At 39.5% G+C, this 20,983-nt stretch overlaps 1 long non-coding RNA gene across 1 annotated transcript in view; it reads right to left on the reverse strand.

Moving 5' to 3' along the window:
* Positions 1–20,983, reverse strand: part of LOC126940521 (uncharacterized) — a 283,330-nt gene that overhangs the window by 112,497 nt on the left and 149,850 nt on the right. The window contains exon 2 of the long non-coding RNA XR_007720781.1: positions 6,223–6,331. This is a non-coding gene — a long non-coding RNA (uncharacterized LOC126940521). The remainder of the gene's footprint in view (positions 1–6,222; positions 6,332–20,983) is intronic.

A 20,983-nucleotide genomic window follows, 5' to 3' on the forward strand; every position in this document is an offset into this window, starting at 1 on the left:
AATGTAATAAATGAATAAATTGCAGAATCTATAAACTCTAAGAAGGAATAAGAGATGAAAATTAAGAGATACGAAGAACAGAATTTGATGCCAACATATACATAATAGAAATCCCAGAAATAACAAAGAAATAGATGAGAGAAATACTTGAAGGTAATTATGACATATTTCCCTGAATTACAGAGTGATTAAAGATCTTAAATTCAAAAATCTATACAATTCAAAATGGAATATTTAAGAAAAGAAAATTTACTCTATATATGTAATAGCAAAATTTAAGAATATCAAAACTGTAAATAATGGATGACTTTTGCTTCTCATGTTCTTCATTGGTTTACTGCATTAGGTTTGTGATTAGAAAAAATATTTGGAAAGGTTAGGAGTCACCTTCCCCAGAATCCATCCTTACTCAGCTCCCTCTGAGGACACATGAAATGTCCCTACTTGGCTTTCCCTAACATCCTGTCCACATCTCAGAAATTGTTTTTACCATGCTGTGTCTGTCCCCACCTATTAGTGGTGATGATTGGTGATTATTAACCAGAGTGACACATCAAAATCTCAGGGAAGCTGTTTCTATTATGAGCGATGTGTTTCTTACTCTACTTTCCCAGTTTGCACTGCAGGCTACTGAATCTGAATCCTAGAATTGTATACAATTTTTTAAACACACTCCATGATTTACCTTGGTTAAAACTACCAAAATAGAGGGACGGTACTATGTATTCCTCTGTATCCCTAGGACTTAACACAGTGCTGGCCATATAGAACGTGATCAGAAAAATATTTGTTGAATGAAAGCATGGTATATAGATGCACATAATTTCTAACATGTACAAGCTAATAACATTTGTGTCTCCAAAAATCACAGCAATTTGTTTTGCAGTCTGATAATTCAACACCATTTATTAATCCTAACATAGTCATCTGTGTGTTCTAACACTGTTAGTTAACATTATTCAGTTAAGAATCAAGCTTTATGTTTTTAGTAGAAAATAGCTGGATGTGGTGGCATGTGCCCGTAGTCCCAGCTACTTGGGAGGCTGAGGCAGGAGAATCGCTTGAACCCGGGAGGCAGAGGTTGCAATGAGCCAAGATCGCACCACTGCACTCCAGCCTGGGTAACAGAGTGAGACTCTGTCTCAAAAAAAAAAAAAAAAAAAAAAGGAACCAAGCTTTATTCATTATTTGACATACTGTCTAGTAATTTGGTCTAAATTTTTACTTTCTAATGCTAGGTATTGGGCAACTGAAACTGCAATGTCTCCTGTACATTTGTATTCAGAGTTAGCTAAAATTACAACTGTTCTAAATCTATGAACTAGATTTCTCACTTTTCCCAGTAATATGCTAGAAGTTTCTGGTTTAAAAGGTCACTAAAGTTGGGATCTCATAAAGTGAAAACAGATTAAAATTGTTTAATGTATCAAGAAACTAATAACTTGTTTTGTAAAATTTCAAATGACAGTAGTGAATAATGTCATCATATGTGGAAGATTCTCTAAAACAACCACTTCCTTTTGACTACGTTTTTTTAGGAAGAAACTACTTATGAGTCTCCACCCACAGTGATGCTTTTACTTTTAAAATGGTTAGAGTTTTCAGAGTACTTTCCCATATATTATCTCATTGGGACATTACAGCAACCTCATGAGGTTTATACAGCAAGTATTACCATTTTTTCTACCTTACAGATAAAGAGCTTCAAATTCTAACCTGATAAGTGTTTGTCTCAGAGACTTCCTGATGAGCTGGGATGGAGAGCAGGTCATCTGACTCCCCGATGGTGTTTTCTCCATCACTCCATAGTGTTTCCCAAGGATTCTGCTCAAAGTAGCAATGGAACATGGGCAGTTACATATCTCATTGTCCTATACTCTCAAGTTCACTACACACTCCTTTCAATTGAAATTTTTGGAAGTCACTGATCGTGTGAAATGCTGAAAGACAATAGACAAATAATATAATATAATATTAAGAAAAGAGATGGCCGGGCACAGTGACTCACATTCGTAATCCCAGAGCACTTTGGGAGGCCGAGGCAGGTGGATCACAAGGTCAGGTGTTCCAGACCAGCCTTGCCAATATGGTGAAACCCCATCCCTACTAATAATACAAAAATTAGCCACGCATGGTGGTGCACGCCTGTAGTCCCAGCTACTCGGGAGGCTGAGGCAGAAGAATTGCTTGAACCCGGGAGTTGGAGGTTGCAGTGAGCCAAGATTTCACCACTGCACTCCAGCCTGGGCAACAGAGTGAGACTCCATCTCAAAAAAAAAAAAAAAAAAAGACTATTCATATTCTATTGCAATGTGCTTTCTGTGTATTATATTCAAATGAAGAAATTTATTCTTTCCACATGAACTGAATATGTCCCTTCAAAATACATACATTGAAATCTAAATCTTCAATGTGATGGTAATTTGGAGGTGGGGCCTTTAGTGGGTACACAGGTCATCAGGGTAGAACTCTCATGAATGGGACTAATGCCCCTAGAAAAAGATACTTGAGAGCTTCCTCTAGCTCTCTGCTCTCTACTCTGTAAGGATACAAGAAATCAGCCATCTGCACACCAGGATACCAGATCTTCTGGCACCTTGATCTTGGACTTCCCAGCCTTCAGAACCATGAAAAATAAATTTCTGTTGCTGAAGCCATCCACTCCATGGTATTAGGTTATAGCAGCCTGAACTAAGACATTATAATATTAAAAATACTTACAACTTAAAAACCCAATTAACATCTTTAGAAAGTACAGCCAGCTCTAGACCATTAGTATTGGGATTTCTGATGAACATTCATATGAAACACTTAGCGTGTGCCAGGAACTTTGATGTTTTCTATAAATCCCACTTAATCTTCATATCAGTCTTATGATTATATGTCATTTACATTATTCCACCTTTTGTAAGAGGTAAATGCAGTGCACATGTCTAACCATCATGCTCTGTGCCAGCAACAATCATGCAAATACGTTAATCATGACCCCATGCCAAAACCAGTTTTTCATAAAAAGTGAACTGTCTCTGATTCAGGTAGAGAGATGAAGAGGGAGGTGGAGTGCACAGCTAATGGATACTTAGCTTCTATGCCCAGAGGGTGAATGTGGAAATTAATAGAGGAGTTCACCATAGGACTTTGTGTTGTACAAGTGGAAGGAAAACATTTTCCACTTACCTAACTCACAGGATGTAACAGAGATTAATGAGTGTCAATGAAACATTGAACCATTTAGATGAGAACAATAGATCTCTTCAAAAAAGAACAACTGTAAGTTAAAGATTCATCTATATTCCAAATTCTTTCATAAAATCTACGTAACTAACTAGATACGCAAGAGGGACAGATTAACGATCCTTTAAAAGCTTTTCTATTTCTTGCTTTGAGTTTTTAAATTATATGCATTCAGGCTTAATTTCCATTTTTAAGATAAATTCCAATAGAGGAGGAATGAACAGCTGATTCATTCTGGTTCAGTGGGTTACTTTTCCATTAGATTTTGTATTTTTCTGGCAGCCATTAGGAGTGTTCCAGGACTGTGATGTCAGATAACATATGCCACACAGATTCAATACCACATCAGTGGGCCAGCAATTCTTACTGTTCCCTATTTTCATACAGCTGAGCCCAAAATGTAGCTTCTATCAACCTCAAAACCTCCCACTGGCTCATTCTTGGATTTTCTCTATGAAACTACACAGCAGAACAAGGAATGCCTGGGGCTCAGAAATCTGCACACTCATTTCAAACCAACTCAAACACCTGGGTCTCCATAGACTCTAGGCCTATGCACAGAAGAGAAAAGCTCCTTTGAGAATCAGCAGAACTCCCACATTAAACTACTTTCCCCTCCTTCTATATCCAAGATGAATCCAATAACAATATCAAGGGTTTCTACCTTAGCCTGCTGCTTTGACTTCACTTAGCGCTCTTTGACAAATATACTGTGAAGATCCTGATTGAAAATGCCTCTCCCCACCCTAACCTCCAGAGCAGTGAGTCTCAGTGGAATTTACATGCAATTTCAATATTGGAAACAGAATTAAAGAAGTAGGGCACATTCACTGAATATTCATTTCTTGAGTACATACCATGGGCCAGGCACTTGGCTCATGTTAAGTGTTTTATAGATTTCTATCAATAACTTGAAGGTTAAACTGCTTCAACCGCAGGAGATACATTAAATCATGCACGTGTAGTTGAGGTGCAACAAGAGTGAGTCAGCATACTTAAAACACTGCCATTCCAGGCCACATGCAGTGACTTACACCTGTAATACCAGCACTTTGGGAGGCCGAGGCAAGGAATTGCTTGAGCTCAGGAGTCCAAGACTGGCCTGGGAAACATGATGAAACCCCGTATCTATTACATATATATATACACACACACACACACACACACACACACACACACACACACACACACACACACACACAAATTAGCCAGGCATAGTGGTGCCAGCCTGTAGTACCAGCTAGTAGGAAGGCTGAGGTGGGAGGATAACTTGAGCCTAGGACCTGTTCAAGGCTGCAGCGTGTCATGATCAAACCACCACATTCCAACCTTAGTGACAGAGACTATGTCTCAAAAAAACAAACAAAAAAAATTGCCATTTTGAAAATGACCATCTAATTGTAAATGGTATGGCTGTTATATCATTAAATAGAGGGAAGAAAGCAAGAGGAGGCATGCTCTTTGCTGCCGCTGTTAATTCATTCAAATTCTCTGTCATCAAAGGGTAATCATTCGCAATTTGATATTTCAAACAAGTTAAAACTTTATAAAGTAATGGATAATCTCTAAATGCTGAGACATTAAATTCCTCATTCCAAGACTTACACAAACTTATTTTTTTCCCAGCATGCTGCCAGATGGTAAATTAACAGAAGCCATGACTCCTAACCATAGAAGAGTTAAGGTAATATATTTTTGTTTGTTAAAACCGGGCTGACTTAAAAGAAGATAGGACTTCCCCAGTTAAACCAAAAAAACCATAAACTAGAAAATATAGTTATGAAAAAATACAGAGATTAAGAAGTGAGCAAGTCTAAGATCTTCATCTATCATACATCTTCCTCCAGCATGAGTGATTTCATTTGCTTCTTAAACAGATAAATACAAAAACAGCATTTTCCCTTGGCAAGAAAGTAACTGTTTTGTATTATTTACCTACAATGCATCTGTGTTTCTAAAAAGAACAGTAAATACATTTCTGGAGCAAGACATGTTTCTGTGATAATGTGAGTAATGCTTCTTAAACACTTTGGAGATTATTAGAATGCTTTCCAGAAGCTGATACTGAACTCAGTCAGTTTAGCAAGAACACAAGATAAAGATAAAGAGACACTCTCGGCATTTTTCACTAAACTATTTGTAGAGTGCTGCAATTGGATGTCTTTCAGAACAGTAACCACCAGAAGCAGAAGGGCCAGGACTCGTTCCAATCCAGTCTGAAAGATATCCAGGCCAGACTGCTTTCTTCAGGAGGGTCCTTTAAATAAACAACCCAGTTTGAGTGACATCTGCCACCCCAAATACTGGGTTAATTTTCAGACCGCACTGAGAAATTCACAATATGGCTGTTGCAGCATCTTCTAATTGGTGTTTAAACCTTAACTGGGCAAGCACTTCACAACAATGACAGAAATAAAATAGCTAATGATTAGGCCTTGTACATACCTTCTTCTAAGCCAAGCCAGATCTGAGAGAATCATGGCTTAAAGCAACAGTCTTCTCAGGTCTCTCAGATCACCTAGAAGGAGACTATGTGGGGTGGTGGTAGCATATATGTATTCATCTTTCTAAATCATGATTCATTCATTCATTCATTCAATAAATATTTGTTAAGCTACCATAGCATGCTTTCATGGAACTGATATTCTTATGTAGGGAGGTGAGGGAAACAGTCCGATAAGTGACAAATTACTTAACAATCAAATATGGTAACTTGGTTGATTTAATATAAGTTCTATAAATGTTATGAAGAGAATAAGAGAGTGGAACTAATTTGAATGTGGTGGTCAGAGATCTTGCTAAACAAGCACCACTCAAGAGGAGACCTGCATAAACAGAAAGAATAACACATAGCAAAGAACGGTGGGGAGAAGAGAGAATGAGCTTGACATTTTCAAAAAGTAGAAAGCAGGTGTTGTGTTAGCTTAGAATGCAATAATGAAGTACCAGAAAATGGTATGGCTTAAATAACAAGAATTTATTTCTCACCATTCTGGAGGCTGGAAAGTCCAAGATCAAGGTACCAGCCAGCCTTTTGGTTCCCCCTTGAGGGCTCTCTTCTTGGCTTGCTCATGGGTGCCTTCTTGCTGTGTACCCGCTTGACAGAGAGAAAGAGAGGAAGTAAGCTTTCTGGTGTCCCTTCTTATAAGGGCACTAATCCCATCATGAGCACCCCAGCCTGGTAACTTCATCCAAGTCTAATCCTTCCCAATGGCCGCATCTCCAAGTACCATCACATTAAAGGTTAGGGCTTCTACATGTAAATTTTGAGGGTGACACAATTGAGTTTATAGCAGTGAGTATGTCTAGAACCTGGGAATCCAGGGAGATAGTGGCAGGAGATGAAGCTAAGAAGTAGGGTGAAAACTGTACGTTCCCTGGAAAGAGTTTTGTTGAGCTTTGTTTTTTGTTTTTGTTTGTTTTGTTTTTAGACAGTCTTACTTTGTCACCCAGGCTGCAATTCAGTGTGCTACAACCTCTACCTTCCAGATTCAAGTGATTCTCATGCCTCAGCTTCCCAAGTAGCTGGGACTACAGGCATGTCCCATCACCCCAGCTAATTTTTGTACTTTTAATAGAGACAGATATTTGCCATGTTGGCCAGGCAGGTCTCAACTTCCTGGCCATAATTGATCCACTAGCCTTGGCCTCCCAAAGTGTTGGGATTCCAGGTGTGAGCCACCGCACCCAGCAAAGTTTTGACTTTTTTTCTAAGTGCCATAGAAAGTTGTTATATTTTGAATTTTCCAGGAAGTAGATTCCAAGATAAAGTTCAGTATATAAGAGGATTATTAGAAATGTCCTTGGGATTAATACTGGTGGGAAGTAGGGAGGGAGGCAAAATTGGGCTAAGTGAGAAGTTGGACTGCAAGATCTAACATCTTCAGCCAAACCCACAGGGAGCTAACATGGCCAATAAGAGTGGTCACATGCTGAGCAGATATAGCTAGGCCTTTATACTCCTATCTCCATCAGTCAGTGGATGTGGGCCACTCTGAAAGGGGAATTATCTTGGCACATGGGGTCTCTTTGCAACTGTGAAGTCCCCAGATGGATGGACAGCTGCCGACTGTCCTCTGAGCACTTCCACGAGCTTGGCAGCAAAGACTTCCTTTACAGAAGATCAGACTGGGAAATCACAGTGCTCAGCACATAATCAAGTGGGGAGGTGATTTGATTTGGCTGTGTCCCCACCGAAATCTCATCTTGAATTCCCGTCTGTTGCGGGAGGGATCCAGTGAGAGATAATTGAATCATGGGGGCAGGTCTTTCCCATTCTGTTCTCATGATAGTAAATAAGTCTCATGAGATCTGATGGTTTTTAAAATGGGAGTTCCTCTTCACAAGTTCTCTCTCTCTTTGCCTGCCGCCATCCATGTAAGACGTGACTTGCTCCTCCCCAGCCTTCTACCATGATTGTGAGGCCTCCCCAGCCACATGGAACTATAAGTCCATCAAACCTCTTTCTTTTGTAAATTGCCCAGTCTTAGGTATGTCTTTATCAGCAGCCTGAAAACAGACTAATAGAGTAAATGGTAAAAACAGAGTGAGGCACTGCTGAAAAGACATCCAAAAATGTGGAAGCAACTTTGGAACTGGGTATCAGGCAGAAGTTGGAACAGTTTGGAGGGCTCAGAAGAAGAAACGAAAATGTGGGAAAGTTTGGAACTCCCTAGAGACTTGTTGAATGGCTTCGACCAAAATGCTGGTAATCATATGGACAATTAAATCCAGGTTGATATGGTCTCAGATGGAGATGAAGAACTTGTTGGGAAATGGAGCAAAGGTAACTCTTGTTATGTTTTAGCAAACAGACTGGTGGCATTTTGCCCCTACTAGAGAGATTTGTGGAACTTTGACCTTGAGAGAGATGATTTAGGGTATATTGCAGAAGAAATTTCTAAGCAGCAAAGCATTCAAGAGGTGACTTGGGTGCTGTTAAAGGAATTAAGTTTTAAAAGGCAAATAATAATGTTTGGAAATAATGTTTGGAAAATTTGCAGCCTGACAATGCAATAGAAAATAAAATCCCATTTTCTGAGGAGAAATTCAAGCTGGCTGCAGAAATTTGCATAAGAAATGAGAAGCCAAATGTTAATCACCAAGACAAGGAACAAAATGTCTTCAGAGCATGTCAGAGGTCTTCACAGCAGCCCCTCCCATTACAGGCTTGGAGGCCTAGGAGGAAAAGATGGTTTTGTGGGCCAGGCCCAGGGTCCCTCTGCTGTGTGCAGCCTAGGGACTTGGTGCCCTTTGTCCCAGCCACTCCAGCCATGACTAAAAGGAGCCAAGGTACTGCTCAGGGTGCGGCTTCAGAGGGTGCAAGCCCCAAGCTTTGGCAGCTCCCACGTGGTGTTGAGCTTGCACATGCACAGAAGTCAAGAACTGAGGTTTGGGAACCTCTGCCTAGGTTTCAGAGGATGTATGGAAATGCCTAGATATCCAAGTAGAAGTTTACTGTAGGTGGGGGGCACTCACGAGAACCTCTGCTAGAGCAATACAGAAGAGAAATGTGGGGTTGGAGCTCCCACACAGAGTCCCCACTGCGCTGCTGCCTAGTGGAGCTGCAAGAGAAGAAGGCTACCATCCCGCAGACCCCAGAATGGTAGATCCATGAACAGCTTGCACTGTGTGCCTGGAAAAGCTGAAGACACTCAATGCCAGCTTGTGAGAGCAGCTAGGAGTGGGGCTGTACCCTGCAAAGCCACGGGGGTGGAGCTGCCCAAGACCATGGGAATCCACTTTTTGCATCAGTGTGACCTGGATATGACATGGAGTCAAAGGAGATTACTTTGGAGCTTTAACATTTGATTGCCTCACTGGATTTTGGACTTGCATGGGGCCTGTAGCCCTTTGTTTTAGACAATGTCTCCCCTTCAGAATGGCTATATTTACCCAATGCCTGTACCCTCATTGTATCTAGGAAGTAACTAACTTGTTTTTGATTTTACAGGCTCAAACGTGGAAGGAATTTGCCTTGTCTCTGATGAGACTTTGGACTGTGGACTTTTGAATTAATGCCCAAATAATTTAAGACTTTGTTGGACTGTGGGAAGGCATGATTGGTTTTTAAATATGAGGACATGAGATTTGGGAGAGGAAAGGGGCAGAATGATACGGTTTGGCTGTGTCACCACCAAAATCTCATCTTGAATTCCCAGGTGTTGTGGGAGGGACCAGTTGTGGGTAATTGAATCATGGGGACCGGTCTTTCCCATGCTCTTCTCATGATAGTAAGTAAGTATCAAGAGATCTGATGGTTTTATAAGGAGGGGTTTCCCTGCACAAGCTCTCTCTTTGCCTGCTGTCATCCATGTACAATGTTACTTGCTCCTCCTTGCCTTCCACCATGATTGTGAGGCATCTCCAGCCACATGGAACTGTAAGTCCATTAAACTCTTTCTTTTGTAAATTGCCCAGTCTCGGGTATCTCTTTATCAGCAGCATGAAAACAGATTAATACAGGAGGTTTAAGCACAAGAGTCATCCAAATAATTTACTTTGTTTCATCAATTCTGCAGTGAACTCTTTTTTCTAAATTTTAATATTTCTAAAATTAGATTGTATCTTATAATTATTGGTATCATGTGAGGATCAAGCCGTCATCATTGCCTCTGTATGTGCAAATATTAATAGTGCATGAATTAAAACTTATAGAATAGGTTTCAGCAGTATAAAAGCAAAACCTGAGCACAATAAAAGCACCAGTCCTTTTATACCCAAGAACCAAATGGATGTGGGAAGGAGTTAGAAGGTGGTGCATCAGACAAATTTAGCAGCATTCCAGAATTCCTAAAGGAAGAGTCCAAGGTAGATTAACTACATATAGTAATTCCAAAGCCATGTTAAATGCCAGCACAATTTGGTTTTAGTTCTATGACTTCCTTTAAGATACATTGCATCACCATGTTATTGATAACTGGAAGGACAATACTGTGTATATAAGAGACTGAATTGAAAAGTGATCGGGAGACTTGGCCTTGAATATGAAGAAGGTGTAGAAATACCTTATTTTGCCTTTTTTAAAACAATAGATAATTGATATTACACAGATTATAAAATAATTTTCACAATCGAAGTCTATTTTCAAATACCAGTATACTGCTTCATGGGTAGTAAGAGTATCTTATAATAAAGTATTCCCAATTCTCCCTCCCATCCCTTAGAACACTGGTGTCGTTCATTTCACTTACCCATAAGCTATATATTGTTGTTATTGTTTTAAACAAATGTTATTGGTTAGATCAATTCTAAAAAATACAAGATTCTATTTCACTTTAATTTATTCCTTTTGTAACACTCTTTCTTTATGTAGATAAAATATTCTGACCTGTGTTATTTTCCTTTCTCCAAAAAAAATAATATATCTTGTAAGGCACGTCTATTAGTAAAAATTTCCCCAATTTTGGTTTGATTGAGAAAATTTTTATTTTACCTTTACCTTTGCTGAAGTCAGAATTCTAGGTTGTCTTTTTTTCTTTCAACACTTTAAATATTTCACTCTACTCTCTTCTTGCTTAAATGGTTTCTGAAGAGAAGTCTGATAAAAGTTTTACCCTTGTTCCTCTCTAGGTAAGATGTTTTCTGCTTTTTATCAGATTTTCTTCAGTTTGAATATGATATGCCTAATATCTTAGGTTTACTTCAGTTTGAATATGATATGCCTAATATCCTAGATTTTCTTCAGTTTGAATATTATATGCCTAAATATAGGGTTTTTTGTATTTATGCTGCTTGATGTTCATGATTTGAGCTTCATGAGCTTAAATTTCATGGATCTGTGGTTTGCTGTCTGTCATTAAGTTTGGAAAATTCTCAGTCATTACTATTTCAAATATTTATTCTTCTTTCTCATTCTTCCTTCTCCTCTGGTAATGCCATTACTTATATGTTACACCTCTTGTAGTTGTCTCACACTTCTTGAATATTCTCTTCCATCATTTTCCTTATTTTTTTCTCGTTGCATTTCAGTTATGAAAATTTCTATGAGCATATTTTCAAGCTCACTGATTATTCTTCTATATAAATGTGAATTTCTACTCATGAGCCCATTAAATGCATTCTTCATTTCTGCTAGTGTTGTTTATTGCTAGCATTTTCTTTCTATTATTTCTTAGAGTTTCTATTTCTCAGCTTATGTTACCCATCTGTTCTGACATGTTGTCCATATTTTCCATTTTGATTTTCCAGTATAATTCCAAAATCTCCACCATATCTAAATTGGGTTCTGTTGTTTGGTTTGTCTGTTTGGACTGTGTTTTGTTTGTTGTTGTTGTTGTTTTTGTTTTGCTTTGTTTTTGCCTTTTAGTATACCTTGTAATTATTTTTAACAGCTAGACATTTTATCAGATTGAAGGAACTGAGGCATATGGCCTTTTAGAGTGAGGTTTTATGTTTATCTGTATAGGAATTAGACTGTGGTTACTATTTGCTGTACCTATAGGTATCAGAGACTAACATTTCCTCTAGTGTCTTTGTTTCTCTATTCCTTGTTGCCTTTGGGCTTCTCTACAGACTCCTTCTTAAATAGAGTTTGTGCTCTGAAATTGCTCTCAGCTATAATCTCGGGTTATACAGGAGCCCTATTGATATGGTGGGTGTGGAGGAAAGAAAGTACTCTACAATCTTATTACCATGTCTTAGTCTTTTAGTGAGACTATGCCCCTAGACTGTGATCTTTACACATACTTTCTAGTTTTTTCTGCCTCACGTGAGAAAGAAGACCAGAGGGTGCAGGAGTTGGGTATTTACTTTCCCTCATAGGTTTATTAACCTCTGGTAAAACTCACATTGGTTAGAAGCTGATAAAATAGTTTCCTTCGAGGGCACAGAACACTCTAGGTATATGTCAAAATAGTTACTCTTCTCTTCTTGGTATTAGAAGCATGAGGTAATTTTCCTCTGACCTTGACCCTGAGAGCTTGATAAAGCTCCTGGAGGTAAAACTCATAAAAGTATGGGTATTGCCTTCCAAAACCTGGGCTCCCAGGGTTTTTAATCTTTCAGACTTCAGCAATTATTTAATCATCTTTTAAGTGTTTAAATTTAAGTCTCCAGATATGGCTTCTGCTCCCAGTAAGCTCTCTGATCTCTGTATCTGCCAATCTCTCTAGTTTTTAGGGTAGCAGTTTGACCTGTGTCAATAATTTTATGAGGGATTTAAAAACAGTTGTTGAGGGGGGGGCGGAGCAAGATGGCTGAATAGGAACAGCTCCAGTCTCCAACTCCCAGCGCGAGCGACACAGAAGACCGGTGATTTCTGCATTTTCAACTGAGGTACTGGGTTCATCTCACTGGGGAGTGCCGGACGATCGGTGCTGGTCAGCTGCTGCAGCCCGACCAGCGAGAGCTGTAGCAGGGCGAGGCATTGCCTCACCTGGGAAGCACAAGGGGGAAGGGAATCCCTTTTCCTAGCCAGGGGAACTGAGACACACAACACCTGGAAAATCGGGTAACTCCCACCCCAATACTGCGCTTTAAGCAAACAGGCACACCAGGAGATCATATCCCACACCTGGCCGGGAGGGTCCCGCACCCACGGAGCCTCCCTCATTGCTAGCACAGCAGTCTGTGATCTACCGGCAAGGCAGCAGCGAGGCTGGGGGAGGGGCGCCCACCATTGCTGAGGCTTAAGTAGGTAAACAAAGCTGCTGGGAAGCTCGAACTGGGTGGAGCTCACAGCAGCTCAAGGAAACCTGCCTGTCTCTGTAGACTCCACCTCTGGGGACAGGGCAATAACAAACACAGCCGAAACCTCTGCAGATGCAAACGACTCTGTCTGACAGCTTTGAAGAGAGCAGTGGATCTCCCAACACAGAGGTTGAGATCTGAGAAGGGACAGACTCCCTGCTCAAGTGGGTCCCTGACCCCTGAGTAGCCCAACTGGGAGACATCCCCCACTAGGGGCAGTCTGACACCCCACACCTCACAGGGTGGAGTACACCCCTGAGAGGAAGCTTCCAAAGCAAGAATCAGACAGGTACACTCGCTGTTCAGAAATATTCTATCTTCTGCAGCCTCTGCTGCTGATACCCAGGCAAACAGGGTCTGGAGTGGACCTCAAGCAATCTCCAACAGACCTACAGCTGAGGGTCCTGACTGTTAGAAGGAAAACTATCAAACAGGAAGGACACCTACACCAAAACGCCATCAGTACATCACCATCATCAAAGACCAGAGGCAGATAAAACCACAAAGATGGGGAAAAAGCAGGGCAGAAAAACTGGAAATTCAAAAAATAAGAGCGCATCTCCCCCGGCAAAGGAGCGCAACTCATCACCAGCAACGGATTAAAGCTGGACGGAGAATGACTTTGACGAGATGAGAGAAGAAGGCTTCAGTCCATCAAATTTCTCAGAGCTAAAGGAGGAATTACGTACCCAGCGCAAAGAAACTAAAAATCTTGAAAAAAAAGTGGAAGAATTGATGGCTAGAGTAATTAATGCAGAGAAGGCCATAAATGAAATGAAAGAGATGAAAACCATGACACGAGAAATACGTGACAAATGCACAAGCTTCAGTAACCGACTCGATCAACTGGAAGAAAGAGTATCTGCGATTGAGGATCAAATGAATGAAATGAAGCGAGAAGAGAAACCAAAAGAAAAAAGAAGAAAAAGAACAAAGCCTGCAAGAAGTATGGGATTATGTAAAAAGACCAAATCTACGTCTGATTGGGGTGCCTGAAAGTGAGGGGGAAAATGGAACCAAGTTGGAAAACACTCTTCAGGATATCATCCAGGAGAACTTCCCCAACCTAGTAGGGCAGGCCAACATTCAAATCCAGGAAATACAGAGAACGCCACAAAGATACTCCTCGAGAAGAGCAACTCCAAGACACATAATTGCCAGATTCACCAAAGTTGAAATGAAGGAAAAAATCTTAAGGGCAGCCAGAGAGAAAGGTCGGGTTACCCACAAAGGGAAGCCCATCAGACTAACAGCAGATCTCTCGGCAGAAACTCTCCAAGCCAGAAGAGAGTGGGGGCCAATATTCAACATTCTTAAAGAAAAGAATTTTCAACCCAGAATTTCATATCCAGCCAAACTAAGTTTCATAAATGAAGGAGAAATAAAATCCTTTACAGATAAGCAAATGCTTAGAGATTTTGTCACCACTAGGCCTGCCTTACAAGAGACCCTGAAGGAAGCACTAAACATGGAAAGGAACAACCGGTACCAGCCATTGCAAAAACATGCCAAAATGTAAAGACCATCGAGGCTAGGAAGAAACTGCATCAACTAACGAGCAAAATAACCAGTTAATATCATAATGGCAGGATCAAGTTCACACATAACAATCTTAACCTTTAATGTAAATGGACTAAATGCTCCAATTAAAAGACACAGACTGGCAAACTGGATAAAGAGTCAAGACCCATCAGTCTGCTGTATTCAGAAGACCCATCTCACACGCAGAGACATACATAGGCTCAAAATAAAGGGATGGAGGAAGATTTACCAAGCAAATGGAGAACAAAAAAAAGCGGGGGTTGCAATACTAGTCTCTGATAAAACAGACTTTAAACCATCAAAGATCAAAAGAGACAAAGAAGGCCATTGCATAATGGTAAAGGGATCAATTCAACAGGAAGAGCTAACTATCCTAAATATATATGCACCCAATACAGGAGCACCCAGATTCATAAAGCAAGTCCTTAGAGACTTACAAAGAGACTTAGACTCCCATACAATAATAATGGGAGACTTCAACACTCCACTGTCAACATTAGACAGATCAACGAGACAGAAAGTTAACAAGGATATCCAGGAATTGAACTCATCTCTGCAGCAAGCAGACCTAATAGACATCTATAGAACTCTCCACCCCAAATCAACAGAATATACATTCTTCTCAGCACCACATCGTACTTACTCCAAAATCGACCACGTAATTGGAAGTAAAGCACTCCTCAGCAAATGTACAAGAACAGAAATTATAACAAAGTGTCTCTCAGACCACAGTGCAATCAAACTAGAACTCAGGACTAAGAAACTCAATCCAAACCACTCAACTACATGGAAACTGAACAACCTGCTCCTGAATGACTACTGGGTACATAACGAAATGAAGGCAGAAATAAAGATGTTCTTTGAAACCAATCAGAACAAAGATACAACATACCAGAATCTCTGGGACACATTTAAAGCAGTGTGTAGAGGGAAATTTAGAGCACTAAATGCCCACAAGAGAAAGCAGGAAAGATCTAAAATTGACACTGTAACATCGCAATTAAAAGAACTAGAGAAGCAAGAGCAAACACATTCGAAAGCTAGCAGAAGGCAAGAAATAACTAAGATCAGAGCAGAACTGAAGGAGATAGAGACACAAAAAACTCTCCAAAAAATCAATGAATCCAGGAGTTGGTTTTTTGAAAAGATCAACAAAATTGACAGACCACTAGCAAGACTAATAAAGAAGAAAAGAGAGAAGAATCAAATTGACGCAATTAAAAATGATAAAGGGGATATCACCACCGACCCCACAGAAATACAAACTACCATCAGAGAATACTATGAACACCTCTACGCAAATAAATTGGAAAATCTAGAAGAAATGGATAGTTTCCTGGACACTTACACTCTTCCAAGACTAAACCAGGAAGAAGTTGAATCCCTGAATAGACCAATAGCAGGCTCTGAAATTGAGGCAATAATTAATAGCCTACCAACCAAAAAAAGTCCACGACCAGATGGATTCACAGCTGAATTCCACCAGAGGTACAAGGAGGAGTTGGTACCATTCCTTCTGAAACTATTCCAATCAATAGAAAAAGAGGGAATCCTCCCTAACTCATTTTATGAGGCCAACATCATCCTGATACCAAAGCCTGGTAGAGACAAAACAAAGAAAGAGCATTTTAGACCAATATCTCTGATGAACATCGATGCAAAAATCCTCAATAAAATACTGGCAAACTGGATTCAACAACACATCAAAAAGCTTATCCACCATGATCAAGTGGGCTTCATCCCTGGGATGCAAGGCTGGTTCAACATTCGCAAATCAATAAACATAATCCAGCATATAAACAGAACCAAAGACAAGAACCACATGATTATCTCAATAGATGCAGAAAAGGCTTTTGACAAAATTCAACAGCCCTTCATGCTAAAAACGCTCAATAAATTCGGTATTGATGGAACGTACCTCAAAATCATAAGAGCTATTATGACAAACCCACAGCCAATATCATACTGAATGGGCAAAAAACTGGAAAAATTCCCTTTGAAAACTGGCACAAGACAGGGATGCCCTCTCCCACCACTCCTATTCAACATAGTGTTGGAAGTTCTGGCTAGGGCAATTAGGCAAGAGAAAGAAATCAAGGGTATTCAGTTAGGAAAAGAAGAAGTCAAATTGTCCCTCTTTGCAGATGACATGATTGTATATTTAGAAAACCCCATTGTCTCAGCCCAAAATCTCCTTAAGCTGATAAGCAACTTCAGCAAAGTCTCAGGATACAAAATTAATGTGCAAAAATCACAAGCATTCTTATACACCAGTAACAGACAAACAGAGAGCCAAATCAGGAATGAACTTCCATTCACAATTGCTTCAAACAGAATAAAATACCTAGGAATCCAGCTTAAAAGGGATGTAAAGGACCTCTTCAAGGAGAACTACAAACCACTGCTCAGTGAAATAAAAGAGGACACAAACAAATGGAAGAACATACCATGCTCATGGATAGGAAGAATCAATATCATGAAAATGGCCATACTGCCCAAGGTAATTTATAGATTCAATGCCATCCCCATCAAGCTACCAATGAGTTTCTTCACAGAATTGGAAAAAACTGCTTTAAAGTTCATATGGAACCAAAAAAGAGCCCGCATCTCCAAGGCAATCCTAAGTCAAAAGAACAAAGCTGGAGGCATCACGCTACCTGACTTCAAACTATACTACAAGGCTACAGTCACCAAAACAGCATGGTACTGGTACCAAAACAGAGATATAGACCAATGGAACAGAACAGAGTCCTCAGAAATAATACCACACATCTACAGCCATCTGATCTTTGACAAACCTGACAAAAACAAGAAATGGGGAAAGGATTCCCTATTTAATAAATGGTGCTGGGAAAATTGGCTAGCCGTAAGTAGAAAGCTGAAACTGGATCCTTTCCTTACTCCTTATATGAAAATTAATTCAAGATGGATTAGAGACTTAAATGTTAGACCTAATACCATAAAAATCCTAGAGGAAAACCTAGGTAGTACCATTCAGGACATAGGCATGGGCAAAGACTTCATGTCTAAAACACCAAAAGCAACGGCAGCAAAAGCCAAAATTGACAAATGGGATCTCATTAAACTAAAGAGCTTCTGCACAGCAAAAGAAACTACCATCAGAGTGAACAGGCAACCTACAGAATGGGAGAAAATTTTTGCAATCTACTCATCTGACAAAGGGCTAATATCCAGAACCTACAAAGAACTCAAACAAATTTACAAGAAAAAAACAAACAACCCCATCAAAAAGTGGGCAAAGGATATGAACAGACACTTCTCAAAAGAAGACATTCATACAGCCAACAGACACATGAAAAAATGCTCATCATCACTGGCCATCAGAGAAATGCAAATCAAAACCACAATGAGATACCATCTCACACCAGTTAGAATGGTGATCATTAAAAAGTCAGGAAACAACAGGTGCTGGAGAGGATGTGGAGAAATAGGAACGCTTTTACACTGTTGGTGGGATTGTAAACTAGTTCAACCATTATGGAAAACAGTATGGCGATTCCTCAAGGATCTAGAACTAGATGTACCATATGACCCAGCCATCCCATTACTGGGTATATACCCAAAGGATTATAAATTATGCTGCTATAAAGACACATGCACACGTATGTTTATTGCAGCACTATTCACAATAGCAAAGACTTGGAATCAACCCAAATGTCCATCAGTGACAGATTGGATAAAGAAAATGTGGCACATATACACCATGGAATACTATGCAGCCATCAAAAAGGATGAGTTTGTGTCCTTTGTAGGGACATGGATGCAGCTGGAAACCATCATTCTTAGCAAACTATCACAAGAACACAAAACCAAACACCGCATGTTCTCACTCATAGGTGGGAAGTGAACAATGAGATCACTTGGACTCTGGAAGGGGAACATCACACACCGGGGCCTATCATGGGGAGGGGGGAGGGGGGAGGGATTGCATTGGGAGTTATACCTGATGTAAATGACGAGTTGATGGGTGCAGCACACCAACATGGCACAAGTATACATATGTAATAAACCTGCACGTTATGCACATGTACCCTACAACTTAAAGTATAATAATAATAAATAATTTAAAAAAAAAAAATGTGAAAAAAAAAAAACAGTTGTTGATTTTCAGTTTGTGAGCTTTTTCTTTTTTTTTTCTTTTCTTTCTTTCTTTTTTTTTTTTTTTGTTTTTGTTTTTGTTCAAGACAGAGTCTCACTCTGTTGCCAATCTTGGCTCACTGCCAAGATTCCTCTGCTTCCTGAGTTCAAGCAATTCTCCTGCCTTAGCCTCCCAAGTAGCTGGGATTACAGGCATGCACCACCATGTCTCACCAATTTTTTGTATTTAATAGAGATGGGATTTCACCATGTTGGTCAGGCTGGTCTTGAACTCCTGACCTCAGGTGACCTACCCACATTAGCATCCCAAAGTGCTGGGATTACAGGCATGAGCCATTGTGCCCAGCCTGTTCAAATTTTTCTTGTTAGAATATGACTAACAACTTCCAAACTGTTTACATGTCAGACCAGAAACCTTCCAAACTGTTTACATGTCAGACCAGAAACCAAACTTTAATCTTATGACTCTATAGTGATATATGATGTAACCCTATGTCTCACTAAATTTAAAAGATATTTTCATAGAAAATAGTAATTTAAGTGCTAAAAATTGGGTCATTATTTTAATGGCTAAACTTCTTTCTTAGTAGTGAATAAAATAATTGTACCACCTAAAAATCAACCCTGTCTCTGATTTGTATAAATACAATAGGACGATTAACTCACTGTTATTAAAAATAATCTTGTCTACAGAGACAAGACTGAAACAGGCAAACCAATCAGGAGCTTGCTTTGATATTTTAGAAATGAAAGGGTAATGAGTAGATTCAGTGCAGTTAAGTTTAGGAGCCTTGATTCACAATTGAAATTAGTTGAATGAAGCTTTTCTTAGCCTGCCGACCATGTTCCTACAAGGAAAACATCTTGGATAAGATCTTAGAAGGTAAGACCTGCATGTTTGCGGCTAGAATGGTCAGCCTGCGGAGCCATCAAGAGGTCCAGAATGAGGCATCCTGAGACTCAAAAAGATACTTAAGAGAATTTAGAATTCATGACTGAAGAAAAGTTTATTAAGACTGAAAGTATAAGAATGCAAAGTTGATTCAACATACTCTAATAGATAAATCTGATTTATTACATAAACAGAACTAAAGACAAAAATCACATGATTATTTCAATAGGTGCAGAAAAATTTTTTAACAAAATTTAACATCCACTCATGTTAAAAATTCAATAAACTAGGTATTTAAGGAACATACCCCAAAATAATAAGAGCCACAAATGACAAACTCACAGCCAACATCGTACTGAATAGGCAAAAGCTGGAAGCATTCCCCTTGAAAACTTACACAAAACAAGGATGCCCTCTTTCACCAGTCCTATTCAACATAGTACTGGAAGTTCTGGCCAGAGCAATTAAGAAAGAGAAACAAATAAAGCACAGCCAAATAAGAGAGGAAGTCAAACTATCCCTGTTTTCAGACTATACGATCCTGTATCTAGAAAACCCAAAGCCCAAAAGCTTCTTAAACTGATAAACAACTTCTGCAAAGTCTCAGGATACAAAATCAATCTGCAGTAATCATTAGCATTCCTATACACCAACGACTAGCAAGCAGAGAGCCAAATCATGAACAAACTCCCATTTGCAATTGCTACAAAAAAAAAAATAAGATACTTAGGAATACAGCTAACAAGGGAAGTGAAGGACCTCTTCAAGGAGAACTACAAACCACTGCTCAAATAAATCAGAGATGACACAAACAAATGGAAAAACACTCCTTGCTCATGGATAGGAGAATCAATATTGTTAAAATGGCCATACTGCTCAAAGCAATTTATAGATTCAATGCTGTTTCTAACATGCTATCATTGACCTTCTACTCAGAACTAGAGAGAACTATTTTAAAATTCACATGGAACCAGAAAGAGCCTGAATAGCCAAGGCAATACTAAGCAAAAGAACAACGCTGGCAGCATCATACTACCTGACTTCAAATTATACTACAGGACTACAGTAACCAAAACAGCATGGTACTGGTACAAAAACAGACACATAGAACAATGGAACAGAATAGAGAACCCAGAAGTAAGACCACACCCCTACAACAACCATCTGATCTTCAACAAACCTGACAAAGACAAGCAATGAGGAAAGAATTCTCTATTGAATAAATGGTGCTGGGATAACTGGCAAGCCATATGCAGAAGATTGAAATTGAAACGCTTCCTTACACTATATACAAAAATTAACTCAAGATGGATTAAAGACTTAAATGTACAACCCCAAACTATAAAAACCCTAGAAGAAAATCTAGGCAATACCATTCAGGACATAGGTACAGTCAAAGATTTCGTGACAAGGATGCCAAAAGTAATTGCGACAAAAGCAAAAATTGACAAATGGTATCTAATTAAACTAAAGAGCTTCTGCACAGCAAAAGAAACCATCAACAGA

The sequence above is a fragment of the Macaca thibetana genome, chromosome 17 (assembly GCF_024542745.1).
Source record: "Macaca thibetana thibetana isolate TM-01 chromosome 17, ASM2454274v1, whole genome shotgun sequence".
Classification (NCBI taxonomy): domain Eukaryota; kingdom Metazoa; phylum Chordata; class Mammalia; order Primates; family Cercopithecidae; genus Macaca; species Macaca thibetana.